Genomic DNA, 17,620 nt, shown 5'->3' with positions numbered 1-17,620 from the left:
GGATATTACTTTCAGATATCTGTTGCCATGAGGCAGGTATGATAAAGAAGCCTACAAATGAGCAAATAGCACTTGGAGGCCAGTCATGACAGTGGGTTGCACATACAAAACAGGAAGTAGTCACCTCACTTGTATGGGTCTCACCAATGGGAGGAGGTTTGGAAAAGCTAATGCAAGAATTTGGGGAATGGTAAATCTGAAAAAAGAAAAAGGTTTATTTTAGCAGAGACAGTACGTCTGGATTAGAACATATAGAGGTTGCAGCTAGAGAACTGGGTGTGGAGTTTTCTTAATGATGGAAGACAAGCCAAGTCTGGGGAAAAGAATTTAGTGGTGGTTATCAAAAGACATGAATAAAATATCTGGAAGGAGATTCATCAGTCTCAGGTGATGAGGTGTCAAGATGCAGTCCCGTCACAGGAGATGCCTCTCCATGAGAATATTTGTTCTTGGAGAGATGCCAGAAGGGAAACTATGTACCAAAGTCAGCTTAAGTTTATACAAATTTACAAGGGAAATAAAAAGTTTTCCTAAACATGAAATTAGAGAAAATTCATTTTTCTGTAAAAACATTCAAAATTAGACCATTACATCCCATCAAACATGATAATCTGATAGGATGGAAATGGCTATGACTTGCCAAAGAAAACTGTAGAAGAAGAATAGAAAGGCCTTTGGGGATTCTTTTTTTTTTTTTTTTTTTTTTTTTTTTAGACGGAGTTTCGCTCTTGTTACCCAGGCTGGAGTGCGATGGCGCGATCTCGGCTCACCGCAACCTCCGCCTCCTGGGTTCAGGCAATTCTCCTGCCTCAGCCTCCTGAGTAGCTGGGATTACAGGCACGCGCCACCATGCCCAGCTAATTTTTTGTAGTTTTAGTAGAGACGGGGTTTCACCACGTTGACCGGGATGGTCTCGATCTCTTGAGCTCGTGATCCACCCGCCTCGGCCCCCCAAAGTGCTGGGATTATAGGCATGAGCGACCGTGCCCTGCCTCCTGAAATCTTTTTCGAAATGTATACAAATATTTGGAATACTAATATTGGTGGAGGTTAGGAAATAAAAGGTTTGAATTTATGAGATGTACAAAGTGCTGGGATTACAGGCTTGAGCCACCGCGCCCGGCCGGGGATTCTTATAACTAGGGAGAAGACTGAAGGGTATTTTGAGATATGGAAAGTGAGATTTATTATGTCAAGGTTTAAAGACCTATAGAATATAATTAATTGGGTTGGAAAGCAGGCCTTGACAATTGACCTGAAGGGGAGAGGGGGGATCAAAGAGGTTAAAGGCAAATTGAGTTTACTTAAATTTTTCCTTATTTGCTACTAACATACCCTAGAAGGATCATTGCCATTATTGGGTTGCCAAAAAGATTAAAGTAAAAAATCTTTATCCTTGCATTCATAGAATTCAAGCCTGGTAGTAGAGGGAGAGTCTTCCTACATTCATAGTGTAAATAAAGAAGCAGTTATGTGCCTGTGAAGCTGCCCAGATCATATATTTAGAGGCAAAAATTTTTTTAATAAAAAAGATCTAATTACGAAAAATTTTTATTGTCATTAAAATTGAGAATGCTACCATGGTGAGTGAGCAAATGCAAATCAGGAAGGAAAGCATAACAGGGTCATTGGAAAAGCTTTTAACTGTGGCGTTCCACTGATGGAGATGGCGTTTATAAAGTCAGATGACTGAAAAGAGGATCCTCCTTCCACACCCCGTAAATGTCCTCTTTAGTGTGACTCTAGGCAGGGATCATTGGAAATGTATGTATTCAGGGTTAGATGGGCCTTCACTATGCTCTGCTTAGCCAGCTAACAGAGCATAGAGCTCAGCCCCAAGGATCCACGGTCCTTGGTGACTTTACTTAGGTTACAAATGAAGCATCCTGATTTCAGGAAACAACATTCAGTAGGAGCCCTGACCTTGCTCTGGCAAGCAATGAAGCTGGAAAAATGCACCCTTAGGCCAGAACATTTTCAGAGGAGAAAGTTGACTTAGATTCTTTTATTTAAATGGTTTTTAGTTCATCAGACCTTTTTTTTTTTTGTTATCTATAAGACAAATGATTTTTTTTAATTCCTTGAAAAAAATTGCAAACCAAACAAAGCAGAAAGGATTTTTTGGTTTCTTCTCTAGACCTCTGTCCTTCCTTGCTAAGGTCAGTTTCTCTGTGGGTATAATTATCAGATCAGTAAGCTGCAACCATGAACTGCAAAAGCAAAAGGAATTGTCTGATTTAAAAGGCAAAGGTTTCTCTTAGTTTTATACATTTTGATTATAATATATTGAATTTATAAACAAAGTTGGGGTAACATGTCCAGATATAATAGTTTTCCACTTTGCAATCTTTTATTATGGAAACAGCTAGGCAGCATGTCCTGGCCAGCACTTAGTAGCCCTTCAATTAATTTAAAGGGGCTACAACTTTTAAAATCAGATACCTATACAGACTTTAAGTCTTTCATCAAATACCATTTCTGATTCCTGTTGACTTCAGCAGAACTTCCTTTAGCACTGGTTTAGCAACAATTGGTCATATCCAATGACCTTGAAAATGAATTAGGGGAGAGAGGGGTTGGAGAAATTCATATGCATATTTCCAATTAAAGTTTAGTAAGCAGAATCATAAGGGGGACTGAAGTTACAATAGAAAAATAAATTTTTAGGTGACAAAATGATGGAAATGTGTAATTTCTTGGATGAGAAATAATGGATTTGATTTGATCCTGAGTCTCAAATTTCCCATCTTGAGTTATTTACTGAAAGCCATATATCTAGTGTTTATTTCAGTGTGTGCCTGTAAAATGGGAACAATTACTCCATTCTGCTCTACATTAGAAATAAATAACATATAAATGAACTTTGAGATCATGAGATAAAAAGGGTTATAGAAATGTGAATGATTCAAAATCATTTAAAATGAACCCAATTGAAATTGTAGTTTTAAAAAATATTCTTATAAATGATTTCGATCAATTAAAGTGAAAAAAATTACAATAGCTACTAAAGGAATTACTTTTGAGAAATTGAGCTTTAATGAGTATGAAAAATTAAAGAAAGTGCAGCAGATTAATTCACATTTAAGACATGGCTGTTATTGCGTTAATCTCAAGTTAGAACCAGTATTTCCTGGAATTTCAAATGATCCATTTGTTAATATATGGCAGAGAATTCTGTATATGGGCTATAATGTAAGTACACAACATTATTATTAGTTCCTCTGTTCAAATAACACAGCTTTTATTATGTGCTTCTTGTGTTTTAAGCAGCATGCTAGGCCCTAGGAATACCGTGGGGAGAAAAAAAGATAGAGTTCAGGATCTAGATTCATGCTGTTATGGAGATGTCTTGAGTTCTCTTTTATGGCAAAAAGAAGACCTATCAAAATGTTAACAGAGAACATGAAGTGAGAGGGAGGACATCATCATGTAAAAAGATTTCGGGATTTCATTACTGAGTTCCAGAATATGGACTCGACATGACAAAATGTAGAGTGTGACCACTGGACAAATTAATGAGCATGTTGCTGTGAGTTTCTGCTGCCTTTTTTTTTTTTTTTTTTTTTCAGCTAGTCTACAATACCTAGAGCACCAGTGCTGAGAATAAAACAGAAATGACAAGTCTGAGTTGCTCTGTAACTAGATATATAAGGGGCTGATCACCTTGGAGGATTTGGGAATCCTGGAATGTTGAGATGGGAGCACCTCGATGTTAGTTTTCAGCTCTTCCACCTGACTGGTGAACTCCATGAGAAGTATTTGAAGACAACAGAGATTTTTCACCCTCATCTGAGAAAGGCAAAAAAATTCATGTCTAGCTGATTTCACAGAAAATGAGGGAACTTAGTTGTAGAGTTTTAATAATCTTCTCTATGCTGATCATTAGAACAAAGGGCTAAATGTATTGCTTAGATCACAGACAACAAATTTTTGTTTTTTTATCATGCCTCACACAAAGTTTTAGCCTCTTTTCTATTTGAAAAATGAAGTGGAAAGGTGGGTGGAGGTAATTTTCCCTAACATCTTTTAGTTGTTATGAAGTCTGTTGAGATACTACATCAAATTTTCTCCTCTTTCTGAAGTAACCCTGGGTCCTTTCCGAGGATACTGAGAAATTTGTAGAGACCAAAGAGTATATCCCACTTTGATGTCACGTGCTGGCATTGCTTAATGCTGGACTGTTTAGAAATCAGTGAAGTTGTATAATTTCCCTTGGATTTTCTTGCTGGTTATTCCTAGTACAATTTACCTCGTTAATTTGTTCTTAATGAGTTCATCAGCAATGATTTAATACAACTTTGAGGAACAGCTTTCTTTAGTCTTTAATTCGAGACAGTTCCCCTTCTATTTGGCAGTACATTAATGGAAATGGAAAATTGCCTCATTCTAAATGTCAGAATAATACTGCACCAAAAACAATTCAGTCATGTCTTTCAAACCACGCACATATGGTTCATCACCAAATGTCACTCTTCTCTTTCCCCCTTCCCCCCATGCCCTACCCCCGCCTGTATCTTCCCGCTGTCTTTTCTTTCCATTTGCCTGTCTCTGGTGATGATTGTTTGGATTAACTTTCCAATATCTTTACATAAGCTTCATTTCTCCTGTTGTCTGTATTTTTTAACAGTCCAGGAAGCAGTTCTCATGACACTAGTTTTACCTAGATCCTTGGAATTGGCAGAGTTCACAGATCAGGTGACAGCTCCTGCTTTTAATATCACAAATGTCTTTCATCTGCTCTTAAAAATGAAAAAAAAGGTTCTGTGAAGTTTCTTCAAAATAATTTTTTGTGCATATTTTTGGCCCGTTTTGTAAAGGTCCCTGTGTAAAGCTACGTTCCCCACTCTACCTGCATTACGGCAATTCTTTTTTTCCCAGCACTATGTTCAAGCAAGTTTCTTTCTAAGATGAATGCTTTTATTATGAATATCTTAACTGTGATTTATTGGGCAAGTTCATAATGAGAACATCCAGCACAGTTTCACTTACACTTAAGGATACAAACTTTTAATTGTGAATCTTAATTCACTAACACGTAAAGGACGTTTCAATAAATGTTACAAATTAATCTATGTGCTAAACTACCTAAAATCTGTCCATTTTTTTAAAGGAAAAGCTGAAAGATAAAGCAATTTTCAAAGTTATCAAATATCACCTTTCATGGGTTAACATATGATTCCTACCTTAAATGATAAATTTCTCTTTCTGAAAAGGGCCCCTTCTTCAGATAGTATTTGAAGGGAAAACTATTTGAGAAAAATGCTCCACTCTCAATTGTATATTTTTAATATTTTTCTATTTAAGGTACTTGTCTGAAAATAGAATTTTAAATCTTAATTACTTTATTGGTTTGCTTCTTCTTTCTATCAGAAATCCTACTTGCCTGTGAAGTATGAGTATTTTAATTCAAGTAAAATTTTCTGCAAAAGGAAGATCTCTTATTTAAACAGTCAGCAGATAATCAGAGTGTGACCCATAGTTTTATGTTACAGAGGTAGGATCAGAAAGCTAAAGAACATTATCTGATTTCTCTGCTTTTCTTTTTCATCTAGTGGTATCGAGAGAGTTGCTAATCCTTATTCTGTAGAAACTATATGATATTAGGATAATTTGTTTTCCCATGATTTATTTAGCATCTATTACATGACAGGTGTTTTACACACATTATTTGATCTGTGAATTAGGCTTGAGAAAAGTTTTCAAAAAAGGTTTAAGAAGTTGTCTGACATTCCAGAGATGGTTATGCATGGGAATATGTGCTTATCTGATTCTACATTTTTCTATTATTTTTACTATTTACCTTAGAGTAGAAAAGAGTGTAAAGAGTCTATTCTCCACCGCCCCTCATTGTCAATAGTCATCCAGCCCTAGTGGAGTGCGGCTGGTGACACAGGGTTCATGTATTTCTAAGGCAGCCTGGCCATTGCTGAACAGCTCTAATGACAGAGTATGACTCATTATCTTCAACTGAAGCGTGTCCTTCTACACTTTTGCTCATTGCTTTTCCTCGACCTTTTATAATAGCATAATCAGTCAACTCCTTCTTGTACATGATACCTTCAGCTACTTGAGGCCCCTACTTATTCCCTGAATTGATCTCTCCTCTGTGCAAAATCTTTCCAAATTCTTGCTCCAGATGCTTCAGAGGCCTCCAAAATAAACTCAGAATGGGGCACACTGAAACCTGGACCAGTGTAGAATAAAATAGGATTTAATTCACACCTTATATTTTTTACATGTAGACTCAAATTGTTGTGTGCACGTGTGTGTATTTGTGTGCATGCACCTAAATTATATGTTAAGTTTGGAATCAAGTAAAAAACAAATAGAAACATAAATTTCTAGCAACTAGATAGATAACCCTTTTTGTACTATTGTGATCGAACTTTAGAACCCAACATAAACCTTTATACTCTTACTATAACTTTATACACACCAACTTGGCCAATCAGTATATTTTTAAATTATTTCCATCATTTGATGATTAATTTTTCTTTGGCCCATAGCTTTCTGACATCATCACATTTCATAGAATTTTTTTTTTCTGTATTGGCAGTCAAGTAACTGTAAAAGTTTTGAGCGAGGCTGTGCGTAAAACAGATTCTTAGAACATGACTCCATGGGCTTTTCTTAGGGGTACCTCCAGGTCAGCCTATCTAATTGACTGTAATTCAAGGGTTCCTTGAGTGTCCTGAACCCTGCAGAGATCATGGGAGCTGCCTTGGAGGCCTCAGCCTGTAACTGTCTGCAGACACCACGTCAGCCATCTTCTCTTATCATCTTTAGTTGTTGTTTTTGCTTCTTCCTTTTCTTTTTATTTTTTCAAACCACGTGGTAAGAATAGTTGTTTTATGTTTAAAATCATATCTGGATGTTAGCCTTCTTGACATTATTCTTACACACTGTTTGTTCTTGGCTCTTTCTGTGTGATATTCATCTTTGGTTTTATGGTCCATTTCTTCACACATTAACTTATGGGTTAGGTAAAACACACCAAACACACTCATTTTCTGGGAACTTTCTATGTGTATTCAAAAATGCATGCTAGGTTCTGTGGATACTTTTAAGACTTGCTCTCTGGAACTTTCTTTTATACTAGGGTTCAAAAAATTGCATCATGCATGGATGCAAAAGTTTCTTCAGATTCCTCCATTTTTTCTTTCTTAAAGAATGTCTAAGCCTTCTCTAGATTGTGGGACAGAGTTTCACGTTTTACTCGCTTTCACTCACTGCTTGGCTCATAGTGGGTGCTTATTACACCTTTATGGATCTCAACCTAGCTGAATTCCTTTCACTTGTGTTTGTCTTCACCAGACTTTGAATTTTGAACTCTCCACACTTCCTAATCTTCCTTCTTTTTCGGAATTACTAATCTTGGGATGATACATCATTTTTTGTTTTTCTCTTTAAAAGTCTTGTGATTTACAGACTGGGGCTCATTTGTCTTGGTTTGCTACCCACTTTGTGATTGTCACAGTGAATGCTATTCAGTCATGACAGCAGAATCATTACACTTTCAGATCACCAATAACATTCTTTTTTTTTTTTTAAGTTTTATTCTTGTTGCCCAGGCCGAAGTGCAATGGTGCAGTCTTGGCTCACTACAACCTCCACCTCCTGGGTTCAAGAGATTCTCCTGCTTCAGCCTCCCCAGTAGCTGTGACTACAGGTGCCCACCACCATGCCCAGCTAAGTTTTTGTATTTTTAGTAGAGATGAGGTTTTAACATGTTGGCCAGGCTGGTCTCTAACTCTTGACCTCAGATCAGATGACCTATTAATAACATTCTTTCTCGATGCTTAAAATCAAGTACCCTTGTAAATAAGCTTAAGATGCAGAAGAGATGATCATTTCAATTACGTCAACAGTAACTAATAACAACGAGCAAGTGAGCAATTCAAATCAAAGGGTGCTTCTAAATGCTCATTTTCTTTCTTAATCCAGAAAAACAGGTCTAACACTTCTTGAGTGCCCCTCTCTGCCAAGCACAGTCAGTTCTATGTTTATATAAGTTATATCTAAAGTATACAAAAGACATTTTGGTTGTCTGTTTTTTAAGGAAATCATTTTGTTGGCACAGGCTAGTTAGGGAGATGAATAGTAAATTAAATTTTTATTTTTGCCTCAGAAGGAAATTTGATTCTCTTTTTGAAAATTTCAGAAAATGTGATTGACTTAAAATTTAACTCGTTTTTTTATTTATATAGATATGTATACATAATGAGAGTTAGTAATACTAAATGACGACAAAGATGAGTTAAAAAAAAAAATAAAAAACTTCATTTCCTGGTTTTTGCCCTGACCAGAAGATTAAGTACATAAATAAAACTATAACACATCTTATGATTATCGTGAACTGGCTGGAACCAGCATATATCAGAAGTCAGAAGCTTAGTCTTATAAACAATTTTAAGAGCAAAGAGTTTCAGGTTACATCATAAATTCATGGGTACGTACCCACAGTCTCACACCTTAGACTGAGAACTTTTTCTTGTCAGGTAAATTCTCTGGTTATAAATGGTCATGTGTAGTGAACAGAATGCTGTACTAGGTGTTAGGGGAGCTAGATTCTACTACTTGCACTGGAGGCGGCATGTTGAATTTGTTACAATAGACCATTGGAAATGGGCAGGTGAGTCAGGTCTAATAAAACTGACTAAGGCAAGAGGCCTGGTGTCTGAAATACTATCTGTACTAGTTTCTTTGGGCTGTCTTCATAAATTACCATAAGCTTGGTAGTATAAAATATCGGAAACACACTCTCACAGTTCTGGAGGCCAGAAATCCCAAATCAGGCTATTAGCGAGGCCATGCTCCCTCTGAGGCCCTGGAAATGAATGCTTCCTTGCTTTTCTAGATTCTGGTGGCCCCAGGTGTTCCTTGACTTGTAGCTGATCGGCAGCATTCCGGTCTCTGTCTACCTCTGTTTTCACATAACCTTCTTCACTGTGTCTCTGTGTGTCCTTTTCTGTCTGTGATTAGGACATTCTCATTGGATTTAGGGGCCACACTAATCCTGTATGATCTCATATCAATTTTTACCTAAGTATGTCTGCAAAGACTCTATTTCCAAATAGGGTCACATTCTAAGGTTCCAGGTGGATATAAAATTTGGGGGGACACAATTCCACCCACAACACTAAGATACACGAAAACTATTTTGATTTTGGCCAGTTTTAATTCATTCCTTGATTCATTGATTCAACAAATATTTATTGAAGACCTGTTATGCACCAGACACAGCGCTCAGCAGTGAGGATGGCTTCCACAAAGGGACACCATGTCTTTATGGAGCTTATAGTCTAGAAATACCCAAAGGACTCCACTCAGGTAGACGTGACCCTGCTGCATATATTCCTAAAGTGAATCTCCAAATTTTCTCAAATGTGCATATCTCTTCAGCACATCCTTCTAGTATAAATATCTCTATTTATTTATTCAATTACTATATGGACTACTTTACTATTGCGTATTAATATACATTTTTAAAGGATTAATATAATAAAAATGTATAGACATGTAAATTTTTTCTATTGCACTTTAACCAGTCATTTTGCAAATCAAAAATTCTGTCTAGACACCTGTTACATTCTGAGTATTGGGAACAATGTCATAGTACTAGTTGATTTTTCTGTTTGGAGCAACCGCTCAGTCAGAATGGGGGACCCAAAAAGGAAACAGTAGCCTTTGGGAGATTGGAGTAAGTTGAATATTAAGTTAAATTTGATAAGTTAATATTCAGCTTATTCCAATCTCCCAGAGGCTACTGGTTCCTTTTTGGAAGGATGGAGTATGGTGTCAGCATTTTCCCTTGACCCCAAAGGCTGACCGAGACTCATGTAATCCTTCAATCACACCAGAAAAAATGGAATGTAAACAGGGGAGTCTTAGGGGCCTTCATAAGGATTTAATAATCATGGCAAGGGTTGGGGGAAGTCTGAAAATTATAGGCCTGCAGGTACTTGGGAACTGCCGCAGGCAATGGCTACTTGGATTCTGGACAGAGCTCCAGATATACTTCCTACCTCAGTTAGGATAGGCTTGAGATTTGGGTGAGGCTGAACTCATGGAACAAATTGCTTTGCACCTGAAACTTGAGATGATGGAAATGCTGAGACTGACACTGTTCATGCCTCTGACTAACTTTATAACTTTGTAAAAGAATTTAATCCCATAGGTCTTACCCCAGTAAAATGAAAGTGATAACACTCAAACTATTTGTTATCAGGGATTTAGATCAGAAAATCTTTTGAAATCTCTTCCAGAAATAAAATTTACCATCATAAGATTATGGTATGTTTTAGCAAGTTAAATGTTTGCAGAGAGACAATTGACTCTTCTAATAAAGATAGTTAAAATCTCACATTCTAAATAGAAGAAGGAGCATTTTCAGATCTATTCATGGACTCAGGAATGTCACAGGGAACATGAGCCTGTTATGTTTTCCTAAAGAGGTGTGGTTCATTCACAAGTGACTATCTTTGAAGGACCTTTCCAGAATAAACAGAGTTATAAATCCTGTCTTCACTGATGCCATGTTGTGTGAGTGGGAGCAGTGCTGGGATAGCCCACTGGATTCTGAGGGCCAGATAGATCTGCTGAGAAATCGGGTTAAAAAATACATATTTATTGAAAATAGGGAATATAAGGGGTGGGCAAATAATGTAATGGTTAGAAGAATTTGATTCCCATTTATTATTGCGGCTATCCATTTCAATATTCCCATGAAAGAATTTCTGCTCATTTGCAGCTATTGTGTTCATCAACAGAAATACAATCATAACATCATATTAACATTTTTGATTTTTATTTTCTATAAGAAGTGAAATGCCTAGATACTCTTCTGAATAAGTTTGCTTAATAAAAATTACAGAAGTATTTCAGCTGAATGGACACCGAATTAGACAGCAGGGGATCTGCTTCTGCCCTGGCCCTGCTGCTCACTGGACTCACATCTTCCATTTCTTAGGGAGAGTCCTTTTCCCTCTCTGAGTCTCTTTTTCCTTTATTTTAAGGTAAAGAAACTAGAGTACATCTTTTCTAAGTTTCCCAGTATAAATAAATATCATGAGATTTTGAGTTACTACTATGTACTCAGGTTGACCTAATTCTCTCACCCCTCATCTGCCTGACTTGGTTTAGACAATTATCTTCCCATTCCCCGTGGGACAGCCGCCTACTCTCTTCTTAGTGTCGTTACTCTATTCTCCATGTACCTTGAGAATCAATCAGGGTTTGATACAGTGAAAATACTAGTGATTTCAAGCAGTGTTTAATTCAGGGAATTTGATGCTCATAGGATAGGAGGAATAAAAGTTAGAAAACAGCAACTGGACTATTGATTTGGCAGTCATAGCACCATCGCTGTTTCCAGAGGTCAGAAACTGCTGCTGCTGCTGCTACTTCACTTTCTCCCATGCCCATAAAGCTGGTGACTGGGCTCTGGGAGCTGAGGTCCAGTCACTGCAAACTAGTATTGATAGAGACAGGAACACGGTTGCCACCTGACATTCATTTTAAACTGTTGTGCAAGTGCATCTGATATACCTTAGCTTAGATTTAGAAACTTAGCTTTAAGTGCATGTGGGACATAAAGGAATCAGTTTTGTAATTTCTTCATATAGGAGAATGGAGCTGTGGTTGGAAAGGCCAACGCAAATGCACCATAGCATGTATAATACTTGACACACCGTGCTCATTTACTTTACCTGTAAGTTCCTGCCAGTCTTCAAGCACCTCAAGGGCAGGGGCCATGTCTTTGTATCAATGAGTTAAGGAGAGGGCATAGCTTGAACATACTGTAGTCCATTCAAAAATCGTGGATTAACATTACACAATGTGCAAGAAATAAATGAGCTAAATGATGTGTTGATAAAGTCTCATAGGGAGACCAGTGAAGACTGGTGTGGTCAGGAAAACTTAAAAAAAGAAATAGATCTCAACATGAATCTTAAAGACCATAGAATTTGGGTGGATCCAAGGATAAGGATATGATATTCCTGTTATAAGAACCCAATAGTTCCCTGGATGCCTGTACCTAACACTTCTCAGTTAGGAAGTTTCTTACATACAAAAATCTTTTTCATTTATTCATCAAGTCATTTAGCAAATATTTATTAAGCACCTGCTATATCTGCCATCTATTTTTCAAGAGACTAGAGATGCAGCAATGAACAATACAGACAAACAAAACAAAACAAAACAGGATTAGAGAAGTATTGACCTTTAGTAGATAAGGCAGATGTTTCAAATATTGATTCATTGTCATATATATATTTTAGATTTTGGAAAGCATGTGTGATTCAATAATTCTTCCTCTTTCCCCTCTTACATATTTTGTCCAAATGGTTCCTATCATATTTGGCAAGTAGAAATTATTATATGGTCCTGTTTTATGGCCTCACTGTCTAAATATGTAATAGTTACATTTCACCTTAGTAGCTGTTAACACAGTTGTAATAATACATTCAGTAAGGAACATACAGTGTCGTTGGTCTCTCTATTCCCCATCCGACTTCCCACCTTTTGGAAAACATGAGCTAAACAGGGACTATAGTAGAAAGAGTTTAATTTTGGATTTATGTAAATATTTTGTTCAAAGCCAAAATAAAACCTTTCTAGAAAATCCTAAATGAGTTCAGAATCATATCTGTCTACAATAAATATATCCCCACCCAATATGCTAATGTATTTGCATAGTAAGTTCAAATGCATCCTCCCTGCTTTGATCAGTGTCACATGCCTTATCTTATCTACACTGTAACTCTTCCAGAGTGGCAACTATATCAGCTCTGTGAGTACCACCTCAGCTTTTCCTTACTCTGCCCACCCTGAAACTCAGCAGTCACTTTTCTGCCTATGTCATATTACTGTGTGATTATTTTATGCATTCTTCTTATCATTTTGCCATTTTATTCCTTTTTGGAAAATATCTACAAACTGAAAAATTGTTCCCCTATATGCTTAATCTTTTATAAAAGTTCTAAGCAATATTCCCTTGATATTGCTTTTGCTGTGGTTCACTTGAACACATTTAAAGGAGTATTTGTCTAGTGGGGGGCGTATAAAATACTGTACTGCTTTTCATACTCCTCAGTGTTTCCCTAGGGTAAATTCCTGGGTAAAAGACTGTTTATCCAGTTAGAGGAGTAACATCGATTTTAACTTAGAAAGGATAATCCCATGTTGAGGCATGTATGCATGTTTTAAATCCTACCTTTGGAAAAAAGTATTTAAAGCAAATTAATTATGCTGTTATATGGAGTCACTTTGTATCTTTAGTTATTACTGTTTCTAATGTGTAATCTAGTTTTTTTGGTAAATAAATTTTTATACAATATAAAACATACAAAATAAAAGAAATAAAATGTCAAAGCCCAAGCAACAAACATAAACAGTGTTGTTATTTTATGGCATTTCTTTCTAGTCTTCTCATGGAGCGATGACATAAGAGAAAGAAATCACAGTATGCATTCTTATAGCATTTTTTAGATTGTGCCCTACAAATGGTGCCTTTCCCCCATAGGTTATTTTTGGACATTCTACTGTTTTATTATGGCTCCCACTCAGGGCTGTTTCTGGTTTATAGCAATTGAGGTCATCACTCCAGACATTAATGCTTGAGGAAGATCCATAATGCAATGGAGGGTGAATTCCACAAACTCGTGGGAAATAACTGGAAGAAAAGTGTGTAATCCCAAATGAGGATTAAAACTACCTGAAACTCTCCTACGCTTACATTCAGCAGGTATTTTGTTGAGTAAGGGAGTTCAGGGGAGACAGTCTTCAACTTCTTTTAACTTATTATTTTTTTCCACATTGCAGTCCCTGAGCTTCATGTCATTTTGAAAAAAATATTATCTTCCTTTCCCTTGACATTGCTTTTGCTGTGATTCACTTTAATACATTTAAGGGAGTATTTGTTTCGTGGGGGCGTATACAATACTGTACTGCTTTTCATACCCCTCAGTAAGGCTGGATTCTATCGGTTTATGATTCTATCAGTTCATGCTCATCTCTGCATTCCCCAGAACTTTCTCTGGAGATGTTCACTTAGAATGGAGGATGTGCTCACTGCTTTGTCAACAAGCCTCAAGCCCTGTGGCCATCTCCGGCAAATTATACATTATAGTCACTGTCTCTATTCTTACATTTTCCAAAAAACCTGTGATTTGTCTGCATCTAGCATATCAATCAGTCCAGCACACTTGTGTGCATTTTCTGATGTTAGAACTATAATTATTAGCTTTTGTGGTAGATTGTTTACAAAGAGGGAGACAGTTATTCTTCTCATTCTTACACATACACCTCTTTGCAACGTGACGTGGCTGTTTCTCCCATCAAGATGCACAGACTATTTCTGCACCCTTTGAATATGCGCTTGGTATGTGACTTGCTTTGGCCAATGAAATAATAGCAAGTGTTATGCAAACAGAAGCTTAAAAAGTGTTTGTGCACTTGAGCCTTGCCTCCTTTCCTGTTCCTGGAAAGCTGCTGTCATGTGAACAAGCTGGACTCACCATTTTGAGGATGAGAGGCAATCTGGAGAGAGGCCCCACGTCCCAAGCCAGCTCTGCCTCAAATTTCTGAAAGAGGTTGTCCTAGACCCATTCAGCCTCCAGCCGAGCCAATCCATACCGGAAATATTACCCAGTCATCCCACAAAATCATGGTAAAAAAAGAAATGCTTTTTTTTTCTCCGAGCCAGTTTCTCAGGGGAGTAGTTTGTTATGCAGTAAAACTTAACTGACATAGAAATTGCCACCAGAAGTGGGAGGCTGCTGTGATAAAAACCTAAAACATGTAGAGGTGGCTTTGGGGTCAGACAGCAAGCGGAGGCTAAAAAAGCAGTGAGGAAATTTCTACCAAAGCATGAGCAACAACAAAAAGGCAAACAAGCTGTGAGTGGAGGCTAGAAAAGTGGTGAGAAAACCATAAGAGAAGGTTGGAAAGATGCTAATCCATGTTCATTGTTGCAAAAAAATTTGACAAAACTGTCACAGATAAAAAAATGTATGCAATAAACTTACAGATAGGACTAAGAAGATCTTATGGCACAATGGAGTAAGTGCCTGTTGGCTTCTGCTAGCTGAATTTGATGTGAAACTGTGAGAGAAAGATGAGCTAAATAAATATTTGGCAAACAGAATTTAGAGGTACACAAAGAAGACAAATTTGCTAGGTTGGAAAATAAAACTATTTTTTATTTCAAGTTTCTCCGGCCAGCAAAGATTTTCAAAACAAGAAATATCTTTAGGAATAAGGATAAATTAAGGGTATGGCTCTAAGTTTCTTTTCAAAGCCCTCCAATAGATTTAAGATGGTGTCTAGTAGACGTTCAGCCAGGCAAAAGAGCTTTCAGTAATTTTAAGGGCATTCTCCCAATCCTGAAATGATACCCAAATAAGAGAGATGCCTATTTCCAAAGAAATTGTGGGTTTGGCTTTGGGGTATGGCACACACTTGACTTTGCTTTATGGGGAAATTCACAAAGCTTTGTGAAAGCAGTGCCAGCTTTTGCTAAAAAAGACTGAAGTAGTTTAAAACCAAAGGAGGTCTGTGGGCCCCAACTTTCTATGGGTAGAATTCAGGCTTCTGAAGGGAATAGCCAAGAGCTTCACAGAACAATGAACTTGAGAACAATTCTTGGGAGCTAGAATTGGGCCTTAATTAAGTAATATTTCCTGTTCCAACAGTTGAGGTCCTTGTTAACATTTCCCTGGCAGGATCTCACAGTCGTTATGAACTGGTGACTGCTTTGTGCCGGTGTTCTTCCCATTTCAAGTGGGAGCGTTTATTGCTGTTATCTGTCCCCTCTCCCTGTTACATGTTGAATGCGTGTGTTAAGAAGGCAGCTAACTTTAACATATAGGTCTTTGAATTAAGAGGAGCTGAACCTGAAGAGCTACACCTAAAGAAACTCATCTATGTCTGGAGCTGATTTTGATGAAGATCCTTCAAGACTGATACCATCATGGGATATGACTTTTGTAGAAGACAGAGATTGTATTTTGCATGTGGGAAGCATGTTTATTTTGTGACTTGAGGGCAAACTGTGGTTGGTTTCTTGCAAACATGGCCACAATACTTCCTCCTATATTATGCACATTGCTTTATAATGAGATGCTGCCACACTTCCCATCAGGTGGTTGTGTTTAATTCTCTATCCCTTGAGACTGGGCTTAGCCAAAAGACTTCCTTGGCCAATGGGACATGAAGAAATAGGATGTAAGCCAAGGTTTATATTGTAAAGTGCTTGGCCACTAGGGATTCTTCCCTATTGCTGCAAATGTCATCATCAAACAAGGATGCAAAGAGTCTGAAGTAGCCTGCTAGAGAGACCACATGGAAGAGAGCCTCAGAACTGCCAGAAATGGGAGTGAGGCCATCTCGACCATCCAGGCCTCGCTAAGCCACTAGTTAGCTAAGCCACTTGAGTGAGACCTAGATGAGCCAGCAGTATGGCCTGACTCATCCCAGGCCAAATTGCCAAAACACTCAATTATGAACTAATAAGTAATTGTTCTTTTAAACCACTAAGTTTTGAAGTGGTTTGTTATGCAGCAAAAGCTAACTGATACAAATTCTCTGTTGAAAGTACAATTTAAAGTATTTAAATTGGGAGAGCTCCATAAAATTACTTTTTAAAAATTAATTGCCCTGACAAACTCTTTTTTTTTTTTTGGACTATTGTCTTTATGCTCTTGAGTACAACTTTTCCATCATTAGCCTCAAGTAGTTTCATTAATACACTACCTGCTTTCCTTTCTTTCTTTGAAAACTTTGGTGTTTGATTTTGGATTTCCTTACAAGGTGCCCTGGTAATTAAAGAGCTTTCTACCTCTTTAATTACTAGTTTGCATTGCATTTGGTGTGTCACATTTTATAGAATTTCCACTCTTCTTCCTGGAAAATTCTCTTCCTCCATAAAAAGATTCATTCCTTCCCACTCCCTGTAACAGCCTTCTTTCCTTTGCTATTTAGTGTTTATTTGTTAAAAGCCTGTCCTACTTGGGCTGAGTCAAATATTTTCCCCAAGTTTCCAATAAGCTGTTTTTAAACAGTCTCCCAGTTTCTTCTGGTTATTTATTTTTAAAACTATTTCTTTCATTTTTTTTTCCTCGTAATGAAAATCCATATTTTTTCATAGTTCCCTTTCTAAAACAGAGTTAACTTCATGATGAATATTTTTGGCTTTCCTTTTTTGCCAGAATGTTGGACTTAATCACATGGTGATCATTGCTGAACAGGCCTCCCTTGAGGGATAACACTTCCCTTATGAACATCCCTGCAGATGAGCAAATACATCATTCTCCTTTTCTGTGGTGGTTGAAAACCAAGGTTTGCCTATCCTACTTGAAGTGTATCCTTAAGCTACTGGAAAGATTCAGACAAAAATGAAGTAGAGGAAAAAATAGCATTTTGTTTTCCTTTGGCCCTTTTCTGGTTAATTAGTCCTCTCTCAGGATACATCCTTACAGCATTTAAGTTATAGTTATTTGTGGAATCATCGTATCTTCTGTACTAGACTCAAGATATTTAAGAATACAGTCCAGGTTTTAGTCATCTTTGTATTTCTTTCTTTCTTTTCTTTTCTTTTTTTTTTTTTTTTTTTTTTTTT

The 17,620-nt window shown here is 37.2% G+C and overlaps 1 pseudogene across 1 annotated transcript in view; it reads left to right on the top strand.

Annotated features, from left to right (window-relative positions):
• The first annotated feature begins 973 nt into the window (after positions 1-973).
• Positions 974-17,620, top strand: part of LOC116529035 — a 19,437-nt pseudogene continuing 2,790 nt past the window's right edge. The window contains exon 1 of the transcript XR_004259345.1: positions 974-1,049. The product of XR_004259345.1 is annotated as an argininosuccinate synthase pseudogene (transcript). The remainder of the gene's footprint in view (positions 1,050-17,620) is intronic.

The sequence above is a fragment of the Sapajus apella genome, unplaced genomic scaffold (assembly GCF_009761245.1).
Source record: "Sapajus apella isolate SASKATOON/1434 unplaced genomic scaffold, GSC_monkey_1.0 scaffold61, whole genome shotgun sequence".
Classification (NCBI taxonomy): domain Eukaryota; kingdom Metazoa; phylum Chordata; class Mammalia; order Primates; family Cebidae; genus Sapajus; species Sapajus apella.
This window is presented reverse-complemented; position numbering and strand designations above follow the sequence as displayed.